The following is a 22,923-nucleotide window of genomic DNA, read 5'->3' on the forward strand; positions in this document are numbered from 1 at the left end:
AACAGTGTATAACATTTAAGACAAGTTGTGTTACTCTATTTGTGTAAATCTTTCAGCATCCAACATATAAACACTGATCATTCCACACATATCTTTCTTTGGGTGGGAATTGCATTCCTCCAAAAAAGAGGCTAAACAATATGCAGATTTTGTTTGAGTAAATGAAATGTTTTAGTTAAATGCAAGATGTCTGAGGAGTAGGTGGAAAAGCTCTTTAGGTTCAAGTTTGAAATTGCATAAAAAAATAAAAAAAGAAGTGAAGAAAGAGAAAAAAATTGTCGATTTGAGTAGCTTTTACCATCCACTATAAATGCAAAATAATGATACCACAGGACCGTATTTATTTCTAGTGCAATCCTATAATTTAGTCGTGAAATTTGCAATGTCAACTATCAAAAGTGCTTTGCCTAAATGTGTCCAAAATACATCCCTAGCTCATTGAGCAACCATTTTTTCGCATCTCCAAACCAATTAATGCACACGCACAAGCCATGCGGGTGTAAGTGTTTAAAGATTAAGATTAAAGATTAAAGTACCAATGTATCCTCATCCCTTATGCTTCCTGTCTCCAGTTTCTTTCTCGCCTGGCCAAGCAAATATTCTTCCAAGGAGATGCCATTAATTAGCGTCCCTCTCAAATACATGACAGGTTGTGAGGTCAGCTTTTTGCATCATAACCTTCATTGGCTGTTTATGCACCGATGAGGCCAGTCTGACTTACAGTGTTAGGACACATCTTCCATCACAACCCACAAAACATTTATTTTACATATTAGCAGTTAATAGGAACTAGGGTTGTACGGTATACCGGTATTAGTATAGTACCGCGATACTAAGGAATCCTGTTCGGTACTATACCGCCTCTGAAAAGTACCGGTCCGCCACCCGCCACCCCCCCTCGCACCCCGTCGTCTTCACGTTTGTCATTGCTGGTTTACGAGCAGACGAGCATGTTCGTCAGTGCACAATCACAGAGTACTTACAAGCAGACACAGTGTGTAGACAGAAAAGGGAGAACGGATGCATTTTGGATTAAAAAGTAAAGATAAAGGTGAAGTTATAACACTGAAACGCCCACCGGAAGAGGTGCTTTAAGACATGGCTAGCTAGCTAGCAGCTAAAGTCCAGCCACAGTCGGCAGTGTTTTAGTTACTTCTAAATCACTAATCCTCGCCTCCATGTCGACAAATAAAGTAAGTTTCTTACAAGTATCATCCCTGCAGGAATGAGGATTAGCTAAACATGCTTCACTACACACCGTAGCTCACCGCCGTCTATGGTGGATCTACACCTAACATCCACTGTAATGATACCAAATACAGTAGCGTATCTAGTCGATACTACTAGGATTACGTCAATATTTTTTGGCATGACAACATCTTCTTTCGTTTATTTTAAATTTGTATTATGTTCATAAACTCAGGAAATATGTCCCTGGACACATGAGGACTTTGAATATGACCAATGTATCTCTTACGACTTGGTATCGGATTTGTACAGCCCTTACCTTACCTACTTTCACTCTACATTGCTGAAAAGACACGTAAAAATTGGCTTTGATGGACGCTGCTGCTGCTACACTCTCCGGTTGTGCTGCAAAACACCTGCCAGCGCCAACATCGTCAATTTTAGAAAAAACCTGGGACTGATGGAACAACTTTGACAAGCAAGATTTTTTTGGTTTGTGACATAAGAAAAGTGCGACGAGGGATCCAACAGTAGAACTGTTGACACTGTTGATTTACTGGAGAAACAGCCCAGCGCTAGCCCGCTAATTTGCTTAAATGCTAACATGATGTGTTTAAGTGTAGACAGAGACAGTTTTGACACTACTATCTTGGGGCGGTATAGCTCGGTTGGTAGAGTGGCCGTGCCAACAACTTGAGGGTTGCAGGTTCGATCCCCGCTTCCGCCATCCTAGTCACTGCCGTTGTGTCCTTGGGCAAGACACTTTACCCACCTTCTCCCAGTGCCACCCACACTGGTTTAAATGTAACTTAGATATTGGGTTTCACTATGTAAAGTGCTTTGAGTCACTAGAGAAAAGCGCTATATATAAATATAATTCACTTCACTATCGTAAGTGAAGGGGCGTTTTTTAAAGTGCCGTTCATTTGGACGAGTTTGCAGTCTAAAAAAATAACACTTTTTAAAGAATATTTAAAAAAATGTACACCAACACAACATTAAAAAAAGAATAACAAATTAGAAATCGAAGTTAAGAAGTCTACAATTGATATGGAAAACATTATTGAAAAAAAAAAAACAAGTGATTAAGTGATGGGTAATTTTCCGAAATTGTCTCAATAATACTTAGTTGGGTAATACTAAACAAAACAATGAGCACCAACTTTACAGAAGTGACAAAGTGAAATAACGCAAAAGCAAATTTGCTAATTATACAAATAATCAAGCAATACAAATAAGCACAAAAAAAATTATTTTTCTTACTACCCATTGTTTACCTGTATCTCACTTTTTTTGTCAGGGGCGCCGGAAGTTGGCAGACCCGTCAGCGATCCTGTTCTGTCTCCCTGTAATGTTTGTCTGATCTTGAATGGGATTGTGCTGAAAATTGTTATTTCCCCCTCGGGGATTAATAAAAGTATTTCTGATTCTGATTGTCTATCAAGGAATTTCAGCCAAATGCCCACCCCAAGCTAATATTACAAAACACTTACAAAAAACCTTAGTCTTAACTTTGGCATAAAGCTCAAATCATTTACCCAACAGATGCATTCTGTTTGTAATTGTCAATTTACCACATGTATTAGTAATTTATTATTTTGCGACTTCGGAGGCATATTTTGTCAAAAAGTGTAGAACCTTAGCACCATTGGACTTAAGTGGTTCCACTTGCTTCTTTTTGACAGCTAAAAATATATCTACACTCTTTCTATAGATTTGTATATCAATTATGAGGCTTTAGGTGGGTATATAAGCAAATGACCAGCCAGCTGTAGACCAATAAGTGAAGGCTAAGTCTGATCCTGTGTGTGCTGCTGCAAGGACTCAGCTGCAAAAAAGGTCTTTAATTAGGAATGGATGACCTCCTTTGGGACCAATTGAAGGACTAGAATGTACTCACACTTTTGCCTTACAAACTTTCATGCAATCTATTTATCATCGGTTATCTGCGAGCTTTTCTTGAGCCTACATTTGTCACCAAGGAGATACTTTCGTAAGCCTCTGGTCATTTCAGGCAGCGTTCAGAATGATTTGTGCAGTCTGGAAAAACCTTCCGACGGATACATCCTGTTCATGTCTTTTTTTCTTTTTTTTTTGAAGTGCTTACATACCCACTGGGCAGATTTGAAGGAGCTGTCAGCCATCAGCTGAGTGACAGAACCATCAGGGAAACGTCATGCGATTTGACGAGCTCATCGCTCCTCGTATGGGGATCGGAGTGGGGACTTAAACACTTTGAATGTGGAATAACTGAAGGGTAGGGAAAGGTGTTTCCAGCTCTCTGCAATGCAAAATCCATTCATAGCGTTAAAACGCGAACTGCATTTTTTTTTGGAATTTTGCCTATCGTTCACAATCATTATGAAACACATGACGATGGATGAATGACAATGACGACAATGGGCAAAATTCCCTAAAAAGTGCAGTACCCCTTTAAAGGCCTACTGAAACCCACTACTACCGACCACGCAGTCTGATAGTTTATATATCAATGATGAAATCTTAACATTATAACACATGCCAATACGGCCGGGTTAACTTATAAAGTGACATTTTAAATTTGCCGCTAAACTTCCGGTTCGAAACGCCTCTGAGGAGGACGTATGCGCGTGACGTAGACCGGGGAACACGGGTATGCCTTCCACATTGAAGCCAATACGAAAAAGCTCTGTTTTCATTTCATAATTCCACAGTATTCTGGACACCTGTGTTCGTGAATCTGTTGCAATCATGTTCATTGCATTATGGAGAAGGAAGCTGAGCAAGCAAAGAAGAAAGTTGTCGGTGCGAAATGGACGTATTTTTCGAACGTAGTCAGCAACAACAGTACACAGCCGGCGCTTCTTTGTTTACATTCCCGAAAGATGCAGTCAAGATGGAAGAACTCGGATAACAGAGACTCTAACCAGGAGGACTTTTGACTTCGATACACAGACGCCTGTAGAGAACTGGGACAACACAGACTCTTACCAGGATTACTTTGATTTGGATGACAAAGACGCAGACGTGCTACTGTATGCAGCTTTGGTTTCTAAACATTTGATCGCTTGACCGTATGTGCGCAACTTTTTTTTGCGTATGTACGTAACTTTTTTAAAATATATAAGCTTTATGAACCTTGGGTTAGGTGAACGGTCTTTTGGGCTGAGTGATTGTGTGTGTTGATCAGGTGTTTGAATTGTATTGGCGTGTTCTATGGAGCTAGGAGCTAGCATAGGAGCTAGGAGCTAGCATAACACGTACCGTACCGTACGTGCGCGTCATGTACGTAACTTTTTAAAAATATATAAGCTTTATGAACCTTGGGTTAGGTGAACGGTCTTTTGGGCTGAGTGATTGTGTGTGTTGATCAGGTGTTTGAATTGTATTGGCGTGTTCTATGGAGCTAGGAGCTAGCATAGGAGCTAGGAGCTAGCATAACACGTACCGTACCGTACGTGCGCGTCACGTACGTAACTTTTTAAAAATATATAAGCTTTATGAACCTTGGGTTAGGTGAACGGTCTTTTGGGCTGAGTGATTGTGTGTGTTGATCAGGTGTTTGAATTGTATTGGCGTGTTCTATGGAGCTAGGAGCTAGCAGAGGAGCTAGGAGCTAGCATAACAAACACGCAGGTGTTATTATGCAGGATTAATTTGTGGCATATTAAATATAAGCCTGGTTGTGTTGTGGTTAATAGAGTATATATATGTCTTGTGTTTATTTACTGTTGTAGTCATTCCCAGCTGAATATCAGGTACCGTGAGTATGCGGCCTTGGCTGCTAAACATTTGATAACTTGACCGTATGTGCGCGTCACGTACGTAACTTTTTAAAAATATATAAGCTTTATGAACCTTGGGTTAGGTGAACGGTCTTTTGGGCTGAGTGATTGTGTGTGTTGATCAGGTGTTTGAATTGTATTGGCGTGTTCTATGGAGCTAGGAGCAAGCAGAGGAGCTAGGAGCTAGCATAACAAACACGCAGGTGTTTTTATGCAGGATTAATTTGTGGCATGTTAAATATAAGCCTGGTTGTGTTGTGGCTAATAGAGTATATATATATGTCTTGTGTTTATTTACTGTTGTAGTCATTCCCAGCTGAATATCAGGTCACCCCCGGCTCTCACAGCATCTTCCCTATCTGAATAGCTTCAACTCCCCACTAGTCCTTCACTTGCACTTTACTCATCCACAAATCTTTCATCCTCGCTCAAATTAATGGGGAAATTGACGTTTTCTCGGTCCGAATCTCTCTCACTTCATGCGGCCATCATTGTAAACAATAGGGAACTTTGCGTATATGTTCAACTGACTACGTCACGCTACTTCCGGTAGGGGCAAGCCTTTTTTTTTATCAGATACCAAAAGTTGCAATCTTTATCGTCGTTGTTCTATACTAAATCCTTTCAGCAAAAATATGGCAATATCGCGAAATGATCAAGTATGACACATAGAATAGATCTGCTATCCCCGTTTAAATTTAAAAAATTCATTTCAGTAGGCCTTAAAGGCCTACTGAAATGCGATTTTCTTATTTAAACAGGGATAGCAGGTCCCTTCTATGTGTCATACTTGATAATTTCGCGATATTGCCATATTTTTGCTGAAAGGATTTAGTAGAGAACATCAACGATAAAGTTCGCAACTTTTGGTCGCTGATAAAAAAAGCCTTGCCTGTACCGGAAGTAGCAGACGATATGCGCGTGACGTCACAGGTTGTGGAGCTCCTCACATCCGCACCTTGTTTACAATCATGGCCACCAGCAGCGAGAGCGATTCGGACCGAGAAAGTGACGATTACCCCATTAATTTGAGCGAGGATGAAAGATTTGTGGATGAGGAAAGTGAGAGTGAAGGACTAGAGGGCAGTGGAAGCGATTCAGATAGGGAAGATGCTGTGAGAGGCGGGTGGGACCTGATATTCAGCTGGGATTGACTAAAACAGTAAATAAACACAAGACATATATATACTCTATTAGCCACAACACAACCAGGCTTATATTTAATATGCCACAAATTAATCCCGCATAACAAACACCTCCCCCCTCCCGTCCATATAACCCGCCAATACAACTCAAACACCCGCACAACACACTCAATCCCACAGCCCAAAGTACCGTTCACCTCCCCAAAGTTCATATAGCACATATATTTCCCCAAAGTCCCCAAAGTTACGTATGTGACATGCACATATCGGCACACACGTATGGGCAAGCGATCAAATGTTTGGAAGCCGCAGCTGCGTACTCGCGGTACCGCGTCTGTGTATCCAACTCAAAGTCCTCCTGGTAAGAGTCTCTGTTGTCCCAGTTCTCCACAGGCCAATGGTAAAGCTTGACTGTCATCTTTCGGGAATGTAAACAATGAAACACCGGCTACGTGTTTGTGTTGCTGCAGCCGGCCGAAATACACCGCTTCCCACCTACAGCTTTCTTCTTGGCTGTCTCCATTGTTCATTGAAAAAATTGCAAAAGATTCACCAACACAGATGTCCAGAATACTGTGGAATTTTGCAATGAAAACAGACGACTTAATAGCTGGCCACAATGCAGTCCCAAAATGTCCTCTACAATCCGTGACGTCACGCGCAGGCGTCATCATACCGAGACGTTTTCAGCAGGATATTTCGCAGGAAATTTAAAATCGCACTTTAGTAATCTAACCCGGCCGTATTGGCATGTGTTGCAATGTTAAGATTTCATTATTGATATATAAACTATCAGACTGCGTGGTCGGTAGTAGTGGGTTTCAGTAGGCCTATAAGAATAGCATCTGCATGACTTTATGACGCCAATAAAGCCCTATAACACAACTCTCTCCATAAAACAAGATAGTTAATTCACGTTTAACCAAGACTGCACAGACTTCCAGCTATAAATGATTTAAATGTATGCCTACTTGTACCTCAACTTTAGAGAAGTTTGACACAACGGAAAGTAAACAAAATGCAGTTCGTGATCTGTGTGGGCTGCTTCTCTCCGTCTTTCCGTGGGCGGAAATGATAAGAGGCTCTTGTTTAATTTCACATTTAAAGCAGAAGCTGCCCAGTACAGAAAACACACCTTTTCTCCAAGTTTCAGATATAAACCAAGCAATGCATGTTTGTCGTCTGTAAGGGATTTCAAATGCAAAACACTCAACAAGAACATAAACTGCCGTGCTGTGGAGAGGATATCCTCGGCTTTGTGTTTGGTTGAAGTTTTTCTAATGAAAAGATGTGTCTTCATAGATTGGCTTCCATACCAACCAGCACAAGACGTTATGAGACTAACTGTATCTAGTTAAAGGGACTGGAGGAGATGTGGATGAAGAGACAGGGCTGCGGAGCTGGCGCTGGGCGCCGGGACGGACAAGCTTCACAGTGTCTTGGCTGAATGAGCAGGTATCAGACACCTCGGGCTCCTTGGACGTATCCTCACTCATCCATGCGGACCGGACACTAGCTGAGAGTTGGTGGGCGGCCGAGGGTGGAGTCGGCTCTCTTGGATGCTCCCCCACCCCAGCAGACGATGGCGTGGAGCACCGCAGAGGCCACCACAGTGCATATGTTTTTATTTTGTTGTTTTACGTTTGTGGCTGTGTGTAGAAGTGGCTGGTTCATCAGCTCTGCTCTTTTAATGTCCTTTGTGTTCTTTGATGTTTCCCTCTTACACACGTTTGTGTGCTATGGCTATGAGGTTTTTATCCCTTGGCCTCAGTCTGGAATTTGCTAAATGCCAAAAACAGAAAAGTGTTGTTTTCATGTCAAATGTTAATATACATGCCATAACAGCATTTAGAAATATAAAAAGGTAAGTGTAGCTATACAAATCTTGTAATTGTGAATCTCTGGTTGAAATGTTCAAAACAGTAGAAAATCAGTAAGTACTAGATCAGACTAGGGATGTCCCGTTCCAGGTTTTTGCACTTCCGATCCGATCCCGATATTGTTTTTGCACTTCCGATCCGATACCGATACTGACCGATACCGATACTGACCTATCCGAGAATGTATTAAAGTTTAAAGTTATTTAGCCTACTTAGTTGTCAGAATCATGTTGAAAAGGGTTTTAGTACTCTTGATAATAACTAGCCAGCTGAATTAGGGGAGTTTGAATAATACACAATGGTTGGTAACAAGAAACTGACCTGTTTATTCAAGGATAAACACAAAATAGACAAAATTATACATGCCAAACAGAAATGGCATCATTGAACTAGGGCTGGGCGATATGGCCTTTTTTTAATATTGCGATATTTTAAGGCCATATTGCGATACACGATATATATCTCGATATTTTGCCTTAGCCTTGAATGAACACTTGATGCAAATAATCACAGCAGTATGATGATTCTATGTGTTTTGATTGATTGATTGAGACTTTTATTAGTAGGTTGCACGGTGAAGTACATATTCCGTACAATTGACCACTAAATGGTAACACCCGAATAAGTTTTTCAACTTGTTTAAGTTGGGGTCCACTTAATTGATTCATGATACAGATATATGCTATCAGATATATACTATCATCATAATACAGTCATCACACAAGATAATCACATTGAATTATTTACATTATTAATAATGCGGGGTGTGGAGGGGGGCGCCGGATGTAAGTGTCAAAAAGACAGCCAAAAGAGTTTGATATGAGAATAAATCTAAAGTTAAAATATAGGGTAGAAATGCACCCATTTGCAGGAAATGTAGTCTTGATTTTCAAAATTTTCTTTCAAGGCTTGCATGTCTACATTAAAACATTCTTCTTCATGCTACTTTTAAACTTTCATGCAGAGAAGGAAATCACAACTAAAAAAATCACTAATTTTTTCATACGGTGTTGATGTGGAAATTTTTGCCTCAGCATTTTGATGGTGTGGGCGTGTGGCACCGAATGGAGATAAGCGTCTCGACAGATGTTACAATATTTGAACAATGATGACGAAAACTGTTTTCTCTGTCGTGTCCTTGTGTCGAAAATTGTTATGCGCTTATTTTTTTATTTGATTTTGTGCGTGGCATATAATTGCTATGCTTGAGCAGTGCGCAATTGCACAGGTGCGCACCTTAGAGGGAACGTTGCTCGCACGGCTGCGCTAGCATCACAGCTAACGTTAACCATGCTGCTACCTCTCTGCTCGGGGAGGGCGTATACTTATGTGACGTATGACGTGACAGTATATGACGTGTGTAAGAAGGTGCGCTTGCTGTCTGTGAGGAGACACAGAAAAGAGTGAGAAGAGCCTGTCGTGTAATGCCAGCAGCTAAAAGCAACTGCGTGAGAATCCACAGACCTTTGGATGTGTTGAAGGTGTGCTGGAAAATGCGGAACGGAAATTAGGAAGCGGCAGAAAAGTGGAATGTATTATTTAAATCGGTGCGTTGGAAAACACGGACCGGGGTTTTTTTTTTTAAAACTGGATCTGGATCGGCAATTTCCCATGCCTTGCCGATAAACATTTTTTGGCAAATATCGGCGGCCGATCCGATCCAAATATCGGATCGGGACATCCCTAGATCAGACCTGGCCAACACGCGGCTCGCGAGCCTCATGCGGCTCTTTGGCTGGTTTCATGCGGCTCTTAACTCTGTTATGAGAGTAGCGTATGTGTGTGTGTGTGTGTGTGTGTGTGTGGCCCTTTAAGATATGACAGCATGTGAGGTGAGTGACGTCAGTGAGTGGGTGGGCGAGAGAGGTGAGGGAGCGGTAACAGTGAGCGGTAACAGTGAGTGCGTGCAGGTGCTAGTAGCTTGGTGGATGGCTGCGTGCAAGACACCAATAAAGTTACAAAGTTGCAACAAACCGCCGGCCTCGTCATTCACCCTCGAGTCCGGAGCTGTAAAGACCCACTGCCGGGTAAAGTGAAGGGTGTTACCCCCGAAGTACATCGGCCCTGGAGGAATGTCTCCCCTGCGCTCCTCGACTACGGTCTGGGAGCCGGAAGCAGGAGAGGTGTAACAACTCTATTAGTGCCTTAGTGTTTACCATGAAGTCTTTATTTTGACAGCCCCTCGCGGTAAACTTGTCTGAGTGCAAACTGAGGCAGTATTTGTCATTGATAAAGCCTTCGGCAAATCAAAATTTATGACCAATAAAAACGCAATAAACGGGGACGGAAATTTGACCCGGCAAATATAAACAAAAGAAAACACTGACGGAAAGCGATAATCGAGACAATAAAAAAACAAGCAACCCGGGCGGTAGGTAAAAAAAAAAAAAAAAATTGCTTCCGGGTGACACGCGGGCATCAGGAATTGCGCATCCTTTCTGATTTCAATGCGTACAAAGACACACAAAGTGTAGTAACGCCGACGCTGCTTGACAGTATGACAAAATAAGTCACACTTATATTCTGTAACATTCATAGTTTTAGAAAAAGTGCAGAGGTAAAAATATTCCAAATAACTTCTTGTATACAATGTAAACATAAATAATGCCTCAAAACAAGTTCATTATATTTCAACAAAACACGGCAGACGAGCGCTCGCCCTGCACAGCTGTGTTGTGCTTTGTAGTGCTGTGCCCCTCCCTCACGAATGCTGCTGCGTGCGCTCGCCTCCACAATTTGTTTTGTTTTCAACCCGTTCTTAACCCTGGACGTACATTGAAAATACACGCAACCCTAACTCAAAATGCCGGACATTTGAGGCATTTAGGAAACCCAGCCCGGACAGCCCCGCAAAAGAGGACATGTCCGGGGAAAAGAGGTCAGTCTAACTTAAGAAGAAGAAGCCGAAGCCGGTTTGAGTGACGTCAAACGTGCATGCGTGTGAGATCACAGTAGTACACAATTTGTGACAAGTTTGCTCTCAAAATGGCAGGGACACAAAGCACAGCAAAACGAAAATATGAAGAAGAACCAGGACATTTTTAACAGAGTGGGAGAGTTTATATTTTATTGTTGAATGTAATTGCAAGCCATTCTGCCGTATATGTCAGGCATCATTAGCGCATTTCAAAGCTTCAAATATTCAGCGTCACAAGGAATGCCAGAATTCCCACTAAGCAACATGCATAGTAACAGAAAAAATATTATATTTTTGTTTGTGGACTTGGTTGAACTGAGAGTTTGTGTGTGTGAGACATTACACACAATGTTAATTGTTGAAAATAACTGGCCTGTGGTCTTACTACTGTAGGAGTCATGTTGGGGTGTAACATTTACAATAAATCTGGCTGAGCAGAGGTCTGTGTGTGTGTGTGTGTGTGTGTGTGCGTGTGTGTGTGTGCGTGTGTAAGGGATGGGGTGATGTTCATGTGTGCCCATGTGTAGGGTGTGGCTCTTTGCAGTAACAGTAAAAAAAAAAAGTGTCTCTGAGTAGGGGTGTGGGAAAAACCGATTCGAATTCGAATCGCGATTCTCATGTTGTGCGATTCAGAATTGATTCTCATTTTTTTAAAAATCGATTTAAAAAAAAAAAAAAATTTTTAATTAATCAATCCAACAAAACAATACACAGCAATACAATAACAATGCAATCCAATTCCAAAACCCAACCCAGCAACACTCAGAACTGCAATAAACAGAGCAATTGAGAGGAGACACAAACACGACACAGAACAAACCAAAAGTAGTGAAACAAAAATGAATATCATCAACAACAGTATCAATATTAGTTACAATTTCAACATAGCAGTGATTAAAAATCCCTCATTGACATTATCATTAGACATTTATATGTATAAAAAAAAAAAAACAGTGGTGTCACAGTGGCTTGCACTTGCATCACATCTCATAAGCTTGACAACACATTGTGTCCAATATTTTCACAAAGATAAAATTATTCATACTTTTGGTTCATTTAATAGTTAAAACAAATTTACATTATTGCAATCAGTTGATAAAACATTGTCCTTTACAATTATAAAAGCTTTTTACAAAAATCTACTACTCTGCTTGCATGTCAGCAGACTGTGGTAGATCCTGCTGAAATCCTATGTATTGAATGAATAGAGAATCGTTTTGAATCGAGAATCGTGTTGAATTGAAAAAAAAAAATCGATTTTGAATCGAATCGTGACCCCAAGAATCAATATTGAATCGTGGGACACCCAAAGATTCACAGCCCTAGCTCTTAGTCTCTGACAGGTTGGCCACCGCTGTACTAGATAGTCCACTGCCTTTGTATAAAACAAAAACAAAAAAATTGTATGACACAAAAAATACTCTGCACCCCCTGTAACTTCAAAAAGGGACAAGCGGTAGAAATGGGTGGATAATTCCATTCAAGACAATAATTCAAACCAAATATACAATTTCAGCTGCTACTTTTCTGGCTTCGCGAATAATTCCTATATTGTTTTACTAAATACTAGTGAGTAATGACTTAGGCCTAGGTTGACAAACTCATTAAAGTTCATTTCGGCCTACATGTCAGGCCTCATGTGCTTTTCTACACAAATTAAACCATGCCACGCTATAAATTCACAATATATAGAAAGGGACAAGCGGTATAAAATGGATGGATGGATAATAAATAAACAGGACCCTGCATCACATACAGTACATGTGAACAAGCAACACAAAGTCCCTGAACATAGCTAAACAATAATCATTTACACAACTCATGCATGTAAAGACCAGAATAAAAATACATCAATAAAAATAAAATATATATTTCACTCACCAAAAGTATGGATTTTTGTAGACAAAATGATCCTTGTCTCAAACACTTGAGTCCTTACATGCAGCCATGATGGAGGCAAAATACTTCTTCTTGTGTCGCTTTATAACCAATTTATGGCGGATAATAATATTCTTGTAAGTATAGAAGTACCACTTAACTACTTATTTGTCCATTATTTGTGGGTTAAACATAGCTAAATTAATCGATATAAACAATTTTAGCTGGCGTGCTGTCGTCAGGTGGACGCTGACAGCTCATCACAGGAAACACACATGACGTCATCACACACCTGCTCACTCGCTAGAGCTGATTGAGCAGACTTCCGGTTGGGGTGGCAAAGTAAACAAGTCAATTATTAGCCAATCAGATTGCAGAATCTCGGGAAGGGTTTTTTTTGCGCCAGCCAATCATGTTTAGTTATGCTTTGTGGCTTGTTTGCTTGTTAGCCGTAGTGCTAAGAATTATACTTTTTTTTTTTTTTTAACAACAAACATACATATATAATTCACACAAAAGTCAAGGCACTTTCAACATCAAGGAAAGAGATAGAGTAATAATACTAAAAAATATGAAAAAATAAATAAGTTAAAAAAAAAAGACAAAATGGGCTACCTAAATCACTTTAAATGTTTTTAACAACGATATCAATTTAAGGGCTTAGGACGTCATTTTCGGTTTCGTCATTGAAAATGTTAGAGACGGGATTTATGGCTCTTTAAAAAGGAGCCGCTCAAAAGACTTGATCGTTATTAAACTTTTTTTTAAATCAAGGAAAAAATCAGTCATATGATAGGATATACAACTATTACTCTAATGGTGGGAATTACTGTAAAATGTTGGCGGTTATTTTATTTTTTGTTGTGTTTTCAGTGTGAACATCCATAAGGCGGTGCCATAATTGCATGCTTTGACAGTGACATAAAGTTTAAACATTTTTCTCACCTACAAAAAATATGTAGCGTTTTAACAACATAGGGGAAAAAAACACAATAAGTAAGGATTAAATAAATAAATGGGTTTAAAAAGTATAAATAAAACAAAAAAAATTACTAAAATTATTATTATTTCATTATTTATCATTATTTGACACTTGTGATTTAGGGCTATATAAATAAACATTGATTGATTGATTAATTATGTCAAGATAATGGCACTAGCATTTACTTAATTTAAGAACATTTTTCAACATATTGAGAAAAAAGGTCTCATACTTTTTTTCTATCAAGAAAAGTGCACTTGTTATTAGTGAGAATATACTTATTTTAAGGTATTTTTTGGTTCATTGAGGTTAGCTAATTCTACTTGTTTTGGAAAGTCTTGACAAGCCAAATTTTCTTGTTCTATTAGCAGATAATTTTCCTTAGTTCAAGTAAAATACGCCTAATTTTTTTATTTATTTTTTTCTTGTTTTTGAACACTGACTTTTTGCAGTGTAACAGCGATGGTATCAAAAGAGCAGGTTAAAATGGTTCACTCCCTCATATTGACTGTTGTTTGCCAAAATGATGTTTGAATGTTCAGCAGACAACATCCATGACTAAAATCGGATTGGATACAGGCTGATAAAATACAGTACAGTAAGTAATAATTACATGCATTTATTACAATGAAATAGAAAATGACACTATTGTGAATAATCCAGTGATACAGATTTTAAAACAGCTTTCAGTCATATGCAGGCAGATGGCGGGCACAGAATTACAGGATGTGTGAAATAAAACCCTGTCACCTTTTACATTTGCAGTCCATCATGGCTCTGAATGCATAGTAGGCATTTAGTTGGAAAATAAACGTACAAATCACGAAATAGTTAAATAGCAAACATTGCGTCGTTTGACAAACCTTGCCGTGTTGGTCGGAGTCCGTGTGCAAGGGACAGACGTGTGTTTATGTAAACATCTTTGTCCATGCTAATTAATTGGGACAGGAACCGAGGGAGAGTCCATCTCCAGCTGCTACTCCCTGCCTCCGTTCCCCAGGGTTAACACGCTTCTTGGCGACTATTGTGCACACACACACACACACACACACACACACACACACACACACACACACACACACATATATATATATATATATATATATATATATATATATATATATATATATATATATATATATATATATATATATATATATATATATATATATATATACATACATTCACAGAGAGGGTGGGAGTGCCAAATGTAGCGAGAAAAAGACAGATGAAGAATAGAAGTGTAGTCCAAAGTGACATTTTGCAGCTCTTGCAGTCTAGATGTGAAAACAGGCCTGCAGGTTTGTTAGAGGGAGTGCTGGTGATGAATACAAAGTTGCACGTCACGACACGTCATCATCTTTTCGTACACATTTCAATTCCTTATGAGGATTTTTAAGTAGCTGCCTTACAAGAGTAAAAAGAAGTTAACCGCAGTACAATAAAACCACATAATTAGACCGAACAGCTTGCAGTGATCCAAGCACACCTTTACCCACATGCATACTTTTTAGCTGTGTATTATTGGCCTGAATATAGACGTAAAAAATCTTAAACAGGTTGTCTTATATTCACGGTCTACAGATTTTTTACATGCAAACCAAACAGATAAGTCTGGAAAAGACATGCCGTCTTATATTTCTGGTCTTGGGATTTGTGCATGCAAACCAAACAGTTACAATACATTTGGAAAAGACAGGTTGTATTATATCCGCTGTCTAAATATGCATTAATTGCAAACCCAACAGTTAAGTCTCGAAAACTCTGGTAGTCTTATATTTGTGGTCGAGAAATTTGGGCATACAAACCAAACGGGTAAGCCTTGAAAAGACGGGCTGTCTTATACTTTTGGTCTAGAGAGTTATGCATGCCAAGCAAACAGCTACAGTGAGTTTGGAAAAGACAGTTCGTCTTATATCCGCTGTCTTGAAATATTTACATGCAAACCAATCAGTCAAGTTTCGAAAAGTCTGGTCGCCTTATATTCGTGGTCTAGAGAGTTGTGCATGCAAACCAAACAGTTAACATGAGTTTCGAAAAGACAGGCCGTCTTATATCCGCTGTCTAGAAATATATACATGAAAACCAAACAGTTAAGTCTCGAAAAGACAGTTTGTCTTATATCCGCTGTCTTCAAATATTTACATGCAAACCAATCAGTCAGGTTTCGAAAAGTCTGGTCGTCTTATATTCGTGTCCTAGAAATTTGTGCATGCAAACCAAACAGTTAAAGTGAGTTTCGAAAAGACAGGTCGTCTTATATCCGCTGTCTAGAAATATATACATGCAAACCAAACAGTTAAGTCTTGAAAGGTCTGGTAGTCTTATATCCGCTGTCTTGAAATATTTACATGCAAACTAAACAGTCAAAGTTAAAAAAAGTCTGGTTGTCTTATATTAGAGGTCTAGCGATTTGTACATGCAAACCAAACCATTAAGACTCGAAAAGACAAGCCATCTTATATTTGTGTCCTAGATATTTGTGCATGCAAACCAAACAGTTAAAGTGAGTTTCGAAAAGACAGGTCGCCTTATATCCGCTGTCTAGCAATATATACATGCAAACCAATCAGTCAAGTTTCGAAAAGTCTGGTCGTCTTATATTTGTGGTCTAAAGATTTGTACATGCAAACCAAACAGTTGAGTCTCCAAAAGACAGCCGTTTTATATTCATGTCCTAGAGATTTGTGCATGCAAACCAAACAATTGAAATCAGTTTAGAAAAGACAGGTCGTCTTATATCCGCTGTCTAGAAATATATACATGCAAACCAAACAGTCAAGTCTCGAAAACTCTGGTCGTCTTATATTCGTGGTCTAGAGATTTGTACATGCAAACTAAACAGTTGAGTCTCAAAGACAGTCGTTTTATATTCATGTCCTAGAGATTTGTGCATGCAAACCAAACATTTGAAATCAGTTTCGAAAAGACAGGTCGTCTTATATCCGCTGTCTAGAAATATATACATACAAACCAAACAGTCAAGTCTTGAAAAGGCTGGTCGTCTTATATTCAAGGTCTAGAGCTTTGTTCATGCAAACCAAACAGTTAACATGAGTTTGGAAAAGACAGGCCGTCTTATATCCGCTGTCTTGAAATATTTACATGCAAACCAATCAGTCAAGTTTCGAAAAGTCTGGTCGTCTTATATTCGTGGTCAAGAGATTTGTACATACAAACCAAACAGTTGAATCTCGAAAAGACAAGCCGTCTTATATTCATGTCCTAGAGGTTTGTGCAAGCAAACCAAACAGTTAAAGTGAGTTTCGAAAAGACAGTTCGTCTTATATCCACTGTCTAAAAATATATACATGCAAACTAAACAGTTAAGTCTCAAAAAGTCTGGCCGTCTTATATTCGTGGTCTAGAGATTTGTACATGCAAACAAAACAGTTGAGTCTCAAAAAGACAGCCGTTTTATATTCATGTCCTAGAGATTTGTGCATGCAAACCAAACAATTGAAATCAGTTTCGAAAAGACAAGTCGTCTTATATCCGCTGTCTAGAAATATATACATGCAAACCAAACAGTCAAGTCTCGAAAAGGCTGGTCGTCTTATATTCGAGGTATAGAGCTTTGTTCATGCAAACCAAACAGTTAACATGAGTTTGGAAAAGACAGGCCGTCTTATATCCGCTGTCTTGAAATATTTACATGCAAACCAATCAGTCAAGTTTCGAAAAGTCTGGTCGTCTTATATTCGTGGTCTAGAGATTTGTACATGCAAACCAAACAGTTTAGTCTCGAAAAGACAAGCCGTCTTATATTCATGTCCTAGAGGTTTGTGCATGCAAACCAAACAGTTAAAGTGAGTTTCGAAAAGACAGTTTGTCTTATATCCACTGTCTATAAATATATACATGCAAACCAATCAGTCTAGTTTTGAAAAGTCTGGTCGTCTTATATTCGTGGTCTAGCGATTTGTACATGCAAACCAAACAGTTGAGTCTCGAAAAGACAAAACAGTCTTATATTTGTGTCCTGGAGATTTGTGCATGCAAACCAAACAGTTAAAGTGAGTTTCGAAAAGACAGGCCGTCTTATATCCGCTATCTAGAAATATATACATGCAAACCAATCAGCCAAGTTTCGAAAAGTCTGGTCGTCTTATATTCATGGTCTAGAGATTTGTACATGCAAACCAAACAGTTGAGTCTCGAAAAGACAAGGAGTCTTATATTCGTGTCCTGGAGATTTGTGCATGCAAAACAAACAGTTCATGTGAGTTTCGAAAAGACAGGTCGTCTTATATCCACTGTCTAGAAATATATACATGCAAACCAAACAGTTAAGTCTCGAAAAGTCTGGCCGTCTTATATTCGAGGTCTATAGGTTTGTTCATGCAAACCAAACAGTTAACATGAGTTTGGAAAAGACAGGCCGTCTTATATCCGCTGTCTTGAAATATTTACATGCAAACCAATCAGTCAAGTTTCGAAAAGTCTGGTCGTCTTATATTCGTGGTCTAGAGATTTGTACATGCAAACCAAACAGTTGAGTCTCAAAAAGACAGCCGTTTTATATTCATGTCCTAGAGATTTGTGCATGCAAACCAAACAATTGAAATCAGTTTCGAAAAGACAGGTCGTCTTATATCCGCTGTCTAGAAATATATACTGTACATGCAAACCAAACAGTCAAGTCTCTAAAAGTCTAGGCGTCTTATATTCGAGGTCTAGAGCTTTGTACATGCAAACCAAACAGTTAAGACTTGTAAATACAGGTTGTCTTATAATCACAATCTAAAGATGTATACATGCAAACCAAGCTGTTAAGTCTCGAAAAGTCTGCTCGTCTTATCTTCGAGGTCTAGAGATTTGTACACGCAAACTAAGCAGTTAAAACGTGCTGTCTCGATCTGTGCGCTGTCATGTTTCATTTTGGTACTTTGGGGGCGGGCATGCTTAGACCGCCCCTTCTTTCTGATTGGCTTTGAGCAATCAGAAGTATAGCAGGGCGGGTCATCGTCAATATGTATCAAGATTTACGGAGGAAGAAGTGGATAAAAAAATGTTGGCTGAAAAAGAGGTAAGTTATTGAACTGCTTTGGAGTGATTGTAAGGGTACTATTACTAAAAATATTAATAATACATTTTTATTTATAAAGCACTTTTCATACATTTAAAATGCAGCTCAAAGTGCTTTACATAGTTAAAAACAAAATGAGAAATAACACCCACACCCCATGAAGACAGTCAAACATGTACATAAAAATAAACAAACAACAACAACAACAATGATAATAATAACAACACAATGACAATAGCCAATCACAGGAACCCTCTGGACGTGGAGATCCAAAGGGCTCTTTGAGGAAACACTAGATGATCAAATAAATGGATTAAAAATAATTAAAATACACATCAGGTAAAAGTCCAAAAATAATATGAAATAAGATAAGATATAATCAAACATAAAAATAAACTACAATATAAAAAACTATAAAATAAAATAAAATACAATAAAAACTGAAATATAAATATAATAAGACCATATAAAAATAGGCTAAGATATGATAAAACATAAAAATAAGCTAAGATATGATAAAACATAAAAATAACTAATACTAATAGAATAATCCTGCACATTGGGCCTAATATTTGTGTAGTAAAGTGGTTTTTGAATTCGAGCAATGTAATCTGAAAGAGGTTTAAAATATCAACAATTAATGTTAATATTTTTGAAACAATATACTTCTCATAACATGAGTATCTGTGTGGTGTGCATGAGAGAGTGGAAAGAAAAGCATTGCTATAGTTTCACTTCATCTGCCTTTTTTTTACAACCTACTTGAAGTTGTATTTTTCTTTTTTCTTTTTCTTTTTCAAAGCCAATCAGAAAGAAGGGGCGGTCTAAGCATGCCCGCCCCCAAAGTACCAAAATGAAACATGACAGCGCACAGACCGAGACAGCGCGCGCGCAGAAAGGCACAGCGCGCGCGCAGAAAGGCCCCGCGCACACGCAAGAAGGCGCCGCGCGCGCGCACAAAGGCACCACGCGCGCGCAAAAGGGTGTCGCGCGCGCGCACGAAGTGGAGAATCAGCGCGCGATAACAGTTTTTACGCGCTTGGATTTTTGGTACTAATGTGACGCCATAGATATGACGCCGATTTTCAAGATACCGTTATCTGTCAACGAGTTCAAAAAAACTTCTAAATATTTGATCAGAAATTGGGTCTTGAAAGTTTGGGTCGTCTTATATTACAGGGCAACACAGTGTTCTCATTCTATTCACACTGGCATCTGCAATGTATGTAAGTAGTGTTATTGCATATCTTGTGTTAGCACCTCAACATTACTGCCACCCTTCTGTGGAGTGATTGCATAATAAAAGACAAAATGGACAAAAGTAATAGCAACACAGATTTAGTCCTTTGACTACTTGAAGTGAAATGTCATATTTCAAACATTATTTCATTGATGCAGCACATTGCCTTTTGTAATCATGTATCTACAGGATGTACCGCCGTCGCACCGCATTATGGACCCTGCGGGGAACGTATTTAAAGCGACACCCACAGGCTTTCTTTGTCAAGTGCTGTTGTTTTAAGGTTGCTTTCAAATTCAATGAATTCATATATTCGTGGATTAAATGCACACAGGCAAGGTTTTGTCGTATGTTCGCAGAAGAATGGACGACTTGTTCAAGATTTTTATTTATTTATTTATTTTTTACCTCTGGCTCTGCAGATTAGGAGCTGTGGTTGTGATCCTCCAGCTTGTTATTTTTAAAACAGAGCTGCATTGATTTAAGATGGCTCGCGTCTTTCAAGGGTCTGCGCCTTTAAGGGGAGCACGAGCCAAACAAAAAAAAAAGCGTCGTGTGTGTGTGATGAGCGCCATTGCTTTTTGAAGACGCCGTCATCTACCACGGCCATTTGCCAGCTGAAGGATCAAGAATCGGGCCATTTTGGAAGGATCCGGGACTTCCCTTCAGTACAGCGGGAGGCTCGCAATAAATAATAAAAACAATGTTTGATTCCCTTTAAAGTTGTGTTATTCGGAATAAGTAAGAAGAAATGTGCTTGGAATTCAAAAAGGTGAATGGGAGACTTCAGATCAGTGAGCAACTACTTCGCAGAACTGCCTTTTCCTTTTTCTTCTGCATTTTCGTGACGCATAAAGAAAGGTAGCAACATTGATAAATGTGATGATAACCATAGAACCAAAAAAATGCTATTGTCAGCTTCCCCCATTTCGGCAAAACAAGGTACCTCCCTGCTTGGCACTCAGCATCAAGGGTTGGAATTGGGGGTTAAATCACCAAAAATGATTCCTGGGTGCGGCCACCGCTGCTGCTCACTGCTCTCCTCACCTCCCAGGGGGTGATCAAGGGTGATGGGTCAAATGCAGAGAATAATTTCGCCACACCTAGTGTGTGTGTGACAATCATTGGTACTTTAACTTAACTACCAGGCACTACCGAGCCAGTCCTATGTGATACAAATGACCATAGGAAGGGGGGAAAAAACCTCATAGCCATAGCACACATAAACATGTGTGTCAGAGGGAAACATCACAGAACGGAAAGGACATTAAAGACATTAAAAGAGCAGAGCTGATGCAACCAGCCACTTCTACACACATCCATCCATCCATTTTCTACCGCTTGTCTCTACACACAGCCACAAAAGTAAAACAACAAAAAAATTAAAATAAAAAAAACATGTGGTGTTCCACGCCATCATCTGCTAGGGTGGGGGCAGCATGGACAGAGACAGGAGCAGACCCAACAAAGCAACCAAAAGAGCCGACTCCACCCTCTAACCCACTAACTCGGCCAGTGTCCAGTCTGCATGATTGAGGGCCCAGGTTTGGACTGAATTTTTACCTATTTCTTGTAAGGGGCGCCGGAAGTTGGCAGACCCATCAGCGATCCTGTTCTGTCTCCCTGTAATGTTTGATCCTGTTCTGTCTCCCTGTAATGTTTGATTCTGTTCTGTCTCCCTGTAATGTTTGATCCTGTTCTGTCTCCCTGTAATGTTTGTCTTGAATGGGATTGTGCTGAAAATGTTAATTTCTCCTCAGAGATTATTTAAGTATTTCTGATTCTGATAAGAAAGAAGTGAAAGCATGATGATAATTGTAGAAACTGAAAGTTAACTCCTGGTGCCTCTCTCACTGCACGGTACCTACTTGGTTCACTTCTTTGATGCATTTTACTTGCTAAATCAGGTATTATTTCGAGTAGCTATTTAGAGTACCTGGTACAGCCGAGGTTCTAAGTACGCCTGTCAAAAGTCGCGTTACTTCGATACCAACACACAAAAAATACATCGATACCTGCTTTTTTCAGTATCAATTTCAGTATCCTCGACGTGCTTTTAAAAAAATGATCCAGTGTTTCCACACATTTATTTACACGTGGACGCATGTCACCAATGCGGATTTGGCGCTTCTGGTTCACCCACGCTCGTAAAGAAATGATAATGGTGTGGCCTTATTGCGCTTCACAACACACCTCCATTTTATATTTAGCGAGTAGCAGTACAGTAGGAAGGGGATTCATATGGTCGCGGTTTACCTGACACATGAAACGTGACAAATTGGGGGGGTGCACTATCCACTTTAGCCACCAGATGGCAGTAGAACATTGAATATCTTAAAATGTGTTTTGTGGCAATTCCAACTTTGACCACGGCGCCAGTTGCTATGTAGCGCGGCGCTTTCCATCATTTTCAGCAGACTGCATTGCAAAATGATTAACCTTCCCTCTTCCTTTCACGCGAGATTCACCCAGGAATGGGGCCATATCCCTTCCCTAGAGTACATATTGAACGTGAAAGAAAAGCTGTATTGTGTATTTATTCGGAAATCAAATACAAGTGACAGCAAAGATCCGCCACCACAAGCCCACCCTTAGAAGTGTGAAACCTGACCTTCACCCCTCCAAAAATAGAGCAAAAATACATAATAAAGATTTAAAACATCTAATTAAAAAAATTAAATACAAAAATATATTATTTTCTAAGGAAGAAAAAATGACAGTTTCAAAAAAGTAGTGAATTTAAAAGTACATGAGGTCAGTTTTTTCCCCCTTATCGTGATTTCAAATAAGTATCAATAATCGTGGAAACGACCAGGTAATACTGAAATTCAGGTATCCGGGTATAATGTAAACAGGGCTTAGTTCCTCATTAGTCGAGATTTTGGAATGCAAGGCCAAAA

General features: G+C 39.4%; 1 protein-coding gene across 3 annotated transcripts in view; it reads right to left on the reverse strand.

Moving 5' to 3' along the window:
- The window catches only part of kcnj1a.1 (potassium inwardly rectifying channel subfamily J member 1a, tandem duplicate 1), a 303,709-nt gene extending 290,234 nt beyond the window's left edge, over window positions 1-13,475 (reverse strand). For all 3 annotated transcript variants that reach the window (XR_009827466.1, XR_009827467.1, XM_062060522.1), the window contains exon 1: window positions 12,776-13,475. The gene's annotated coding sequence lies outside the window, so the exon portion shown is untranslated. The remainder of the gene's footprint in view (window positions 1-12,775) is intronic.
- Between the last annotated feature and the right edge of the window lie 9,448 nt (window positions 13,476-22,923).

Source organism: Entelurus aequoreus, linkage group LG10 (genome assembly GCF_033978785.1).
Source record: "Entelurus aequoreus isolate RoL-2023_Sb linkage group LG10, RoL_Eaeq_v1.1, whole genome shotgun sequence".
NCBI classification, from domain to species: domain Eukaryota; kingdom Metazoa; phylum Chordata; class Actinopteri; order Syngnathiformes; family Syngnathidae; genus Entelurus; species Entelurus aequoreus.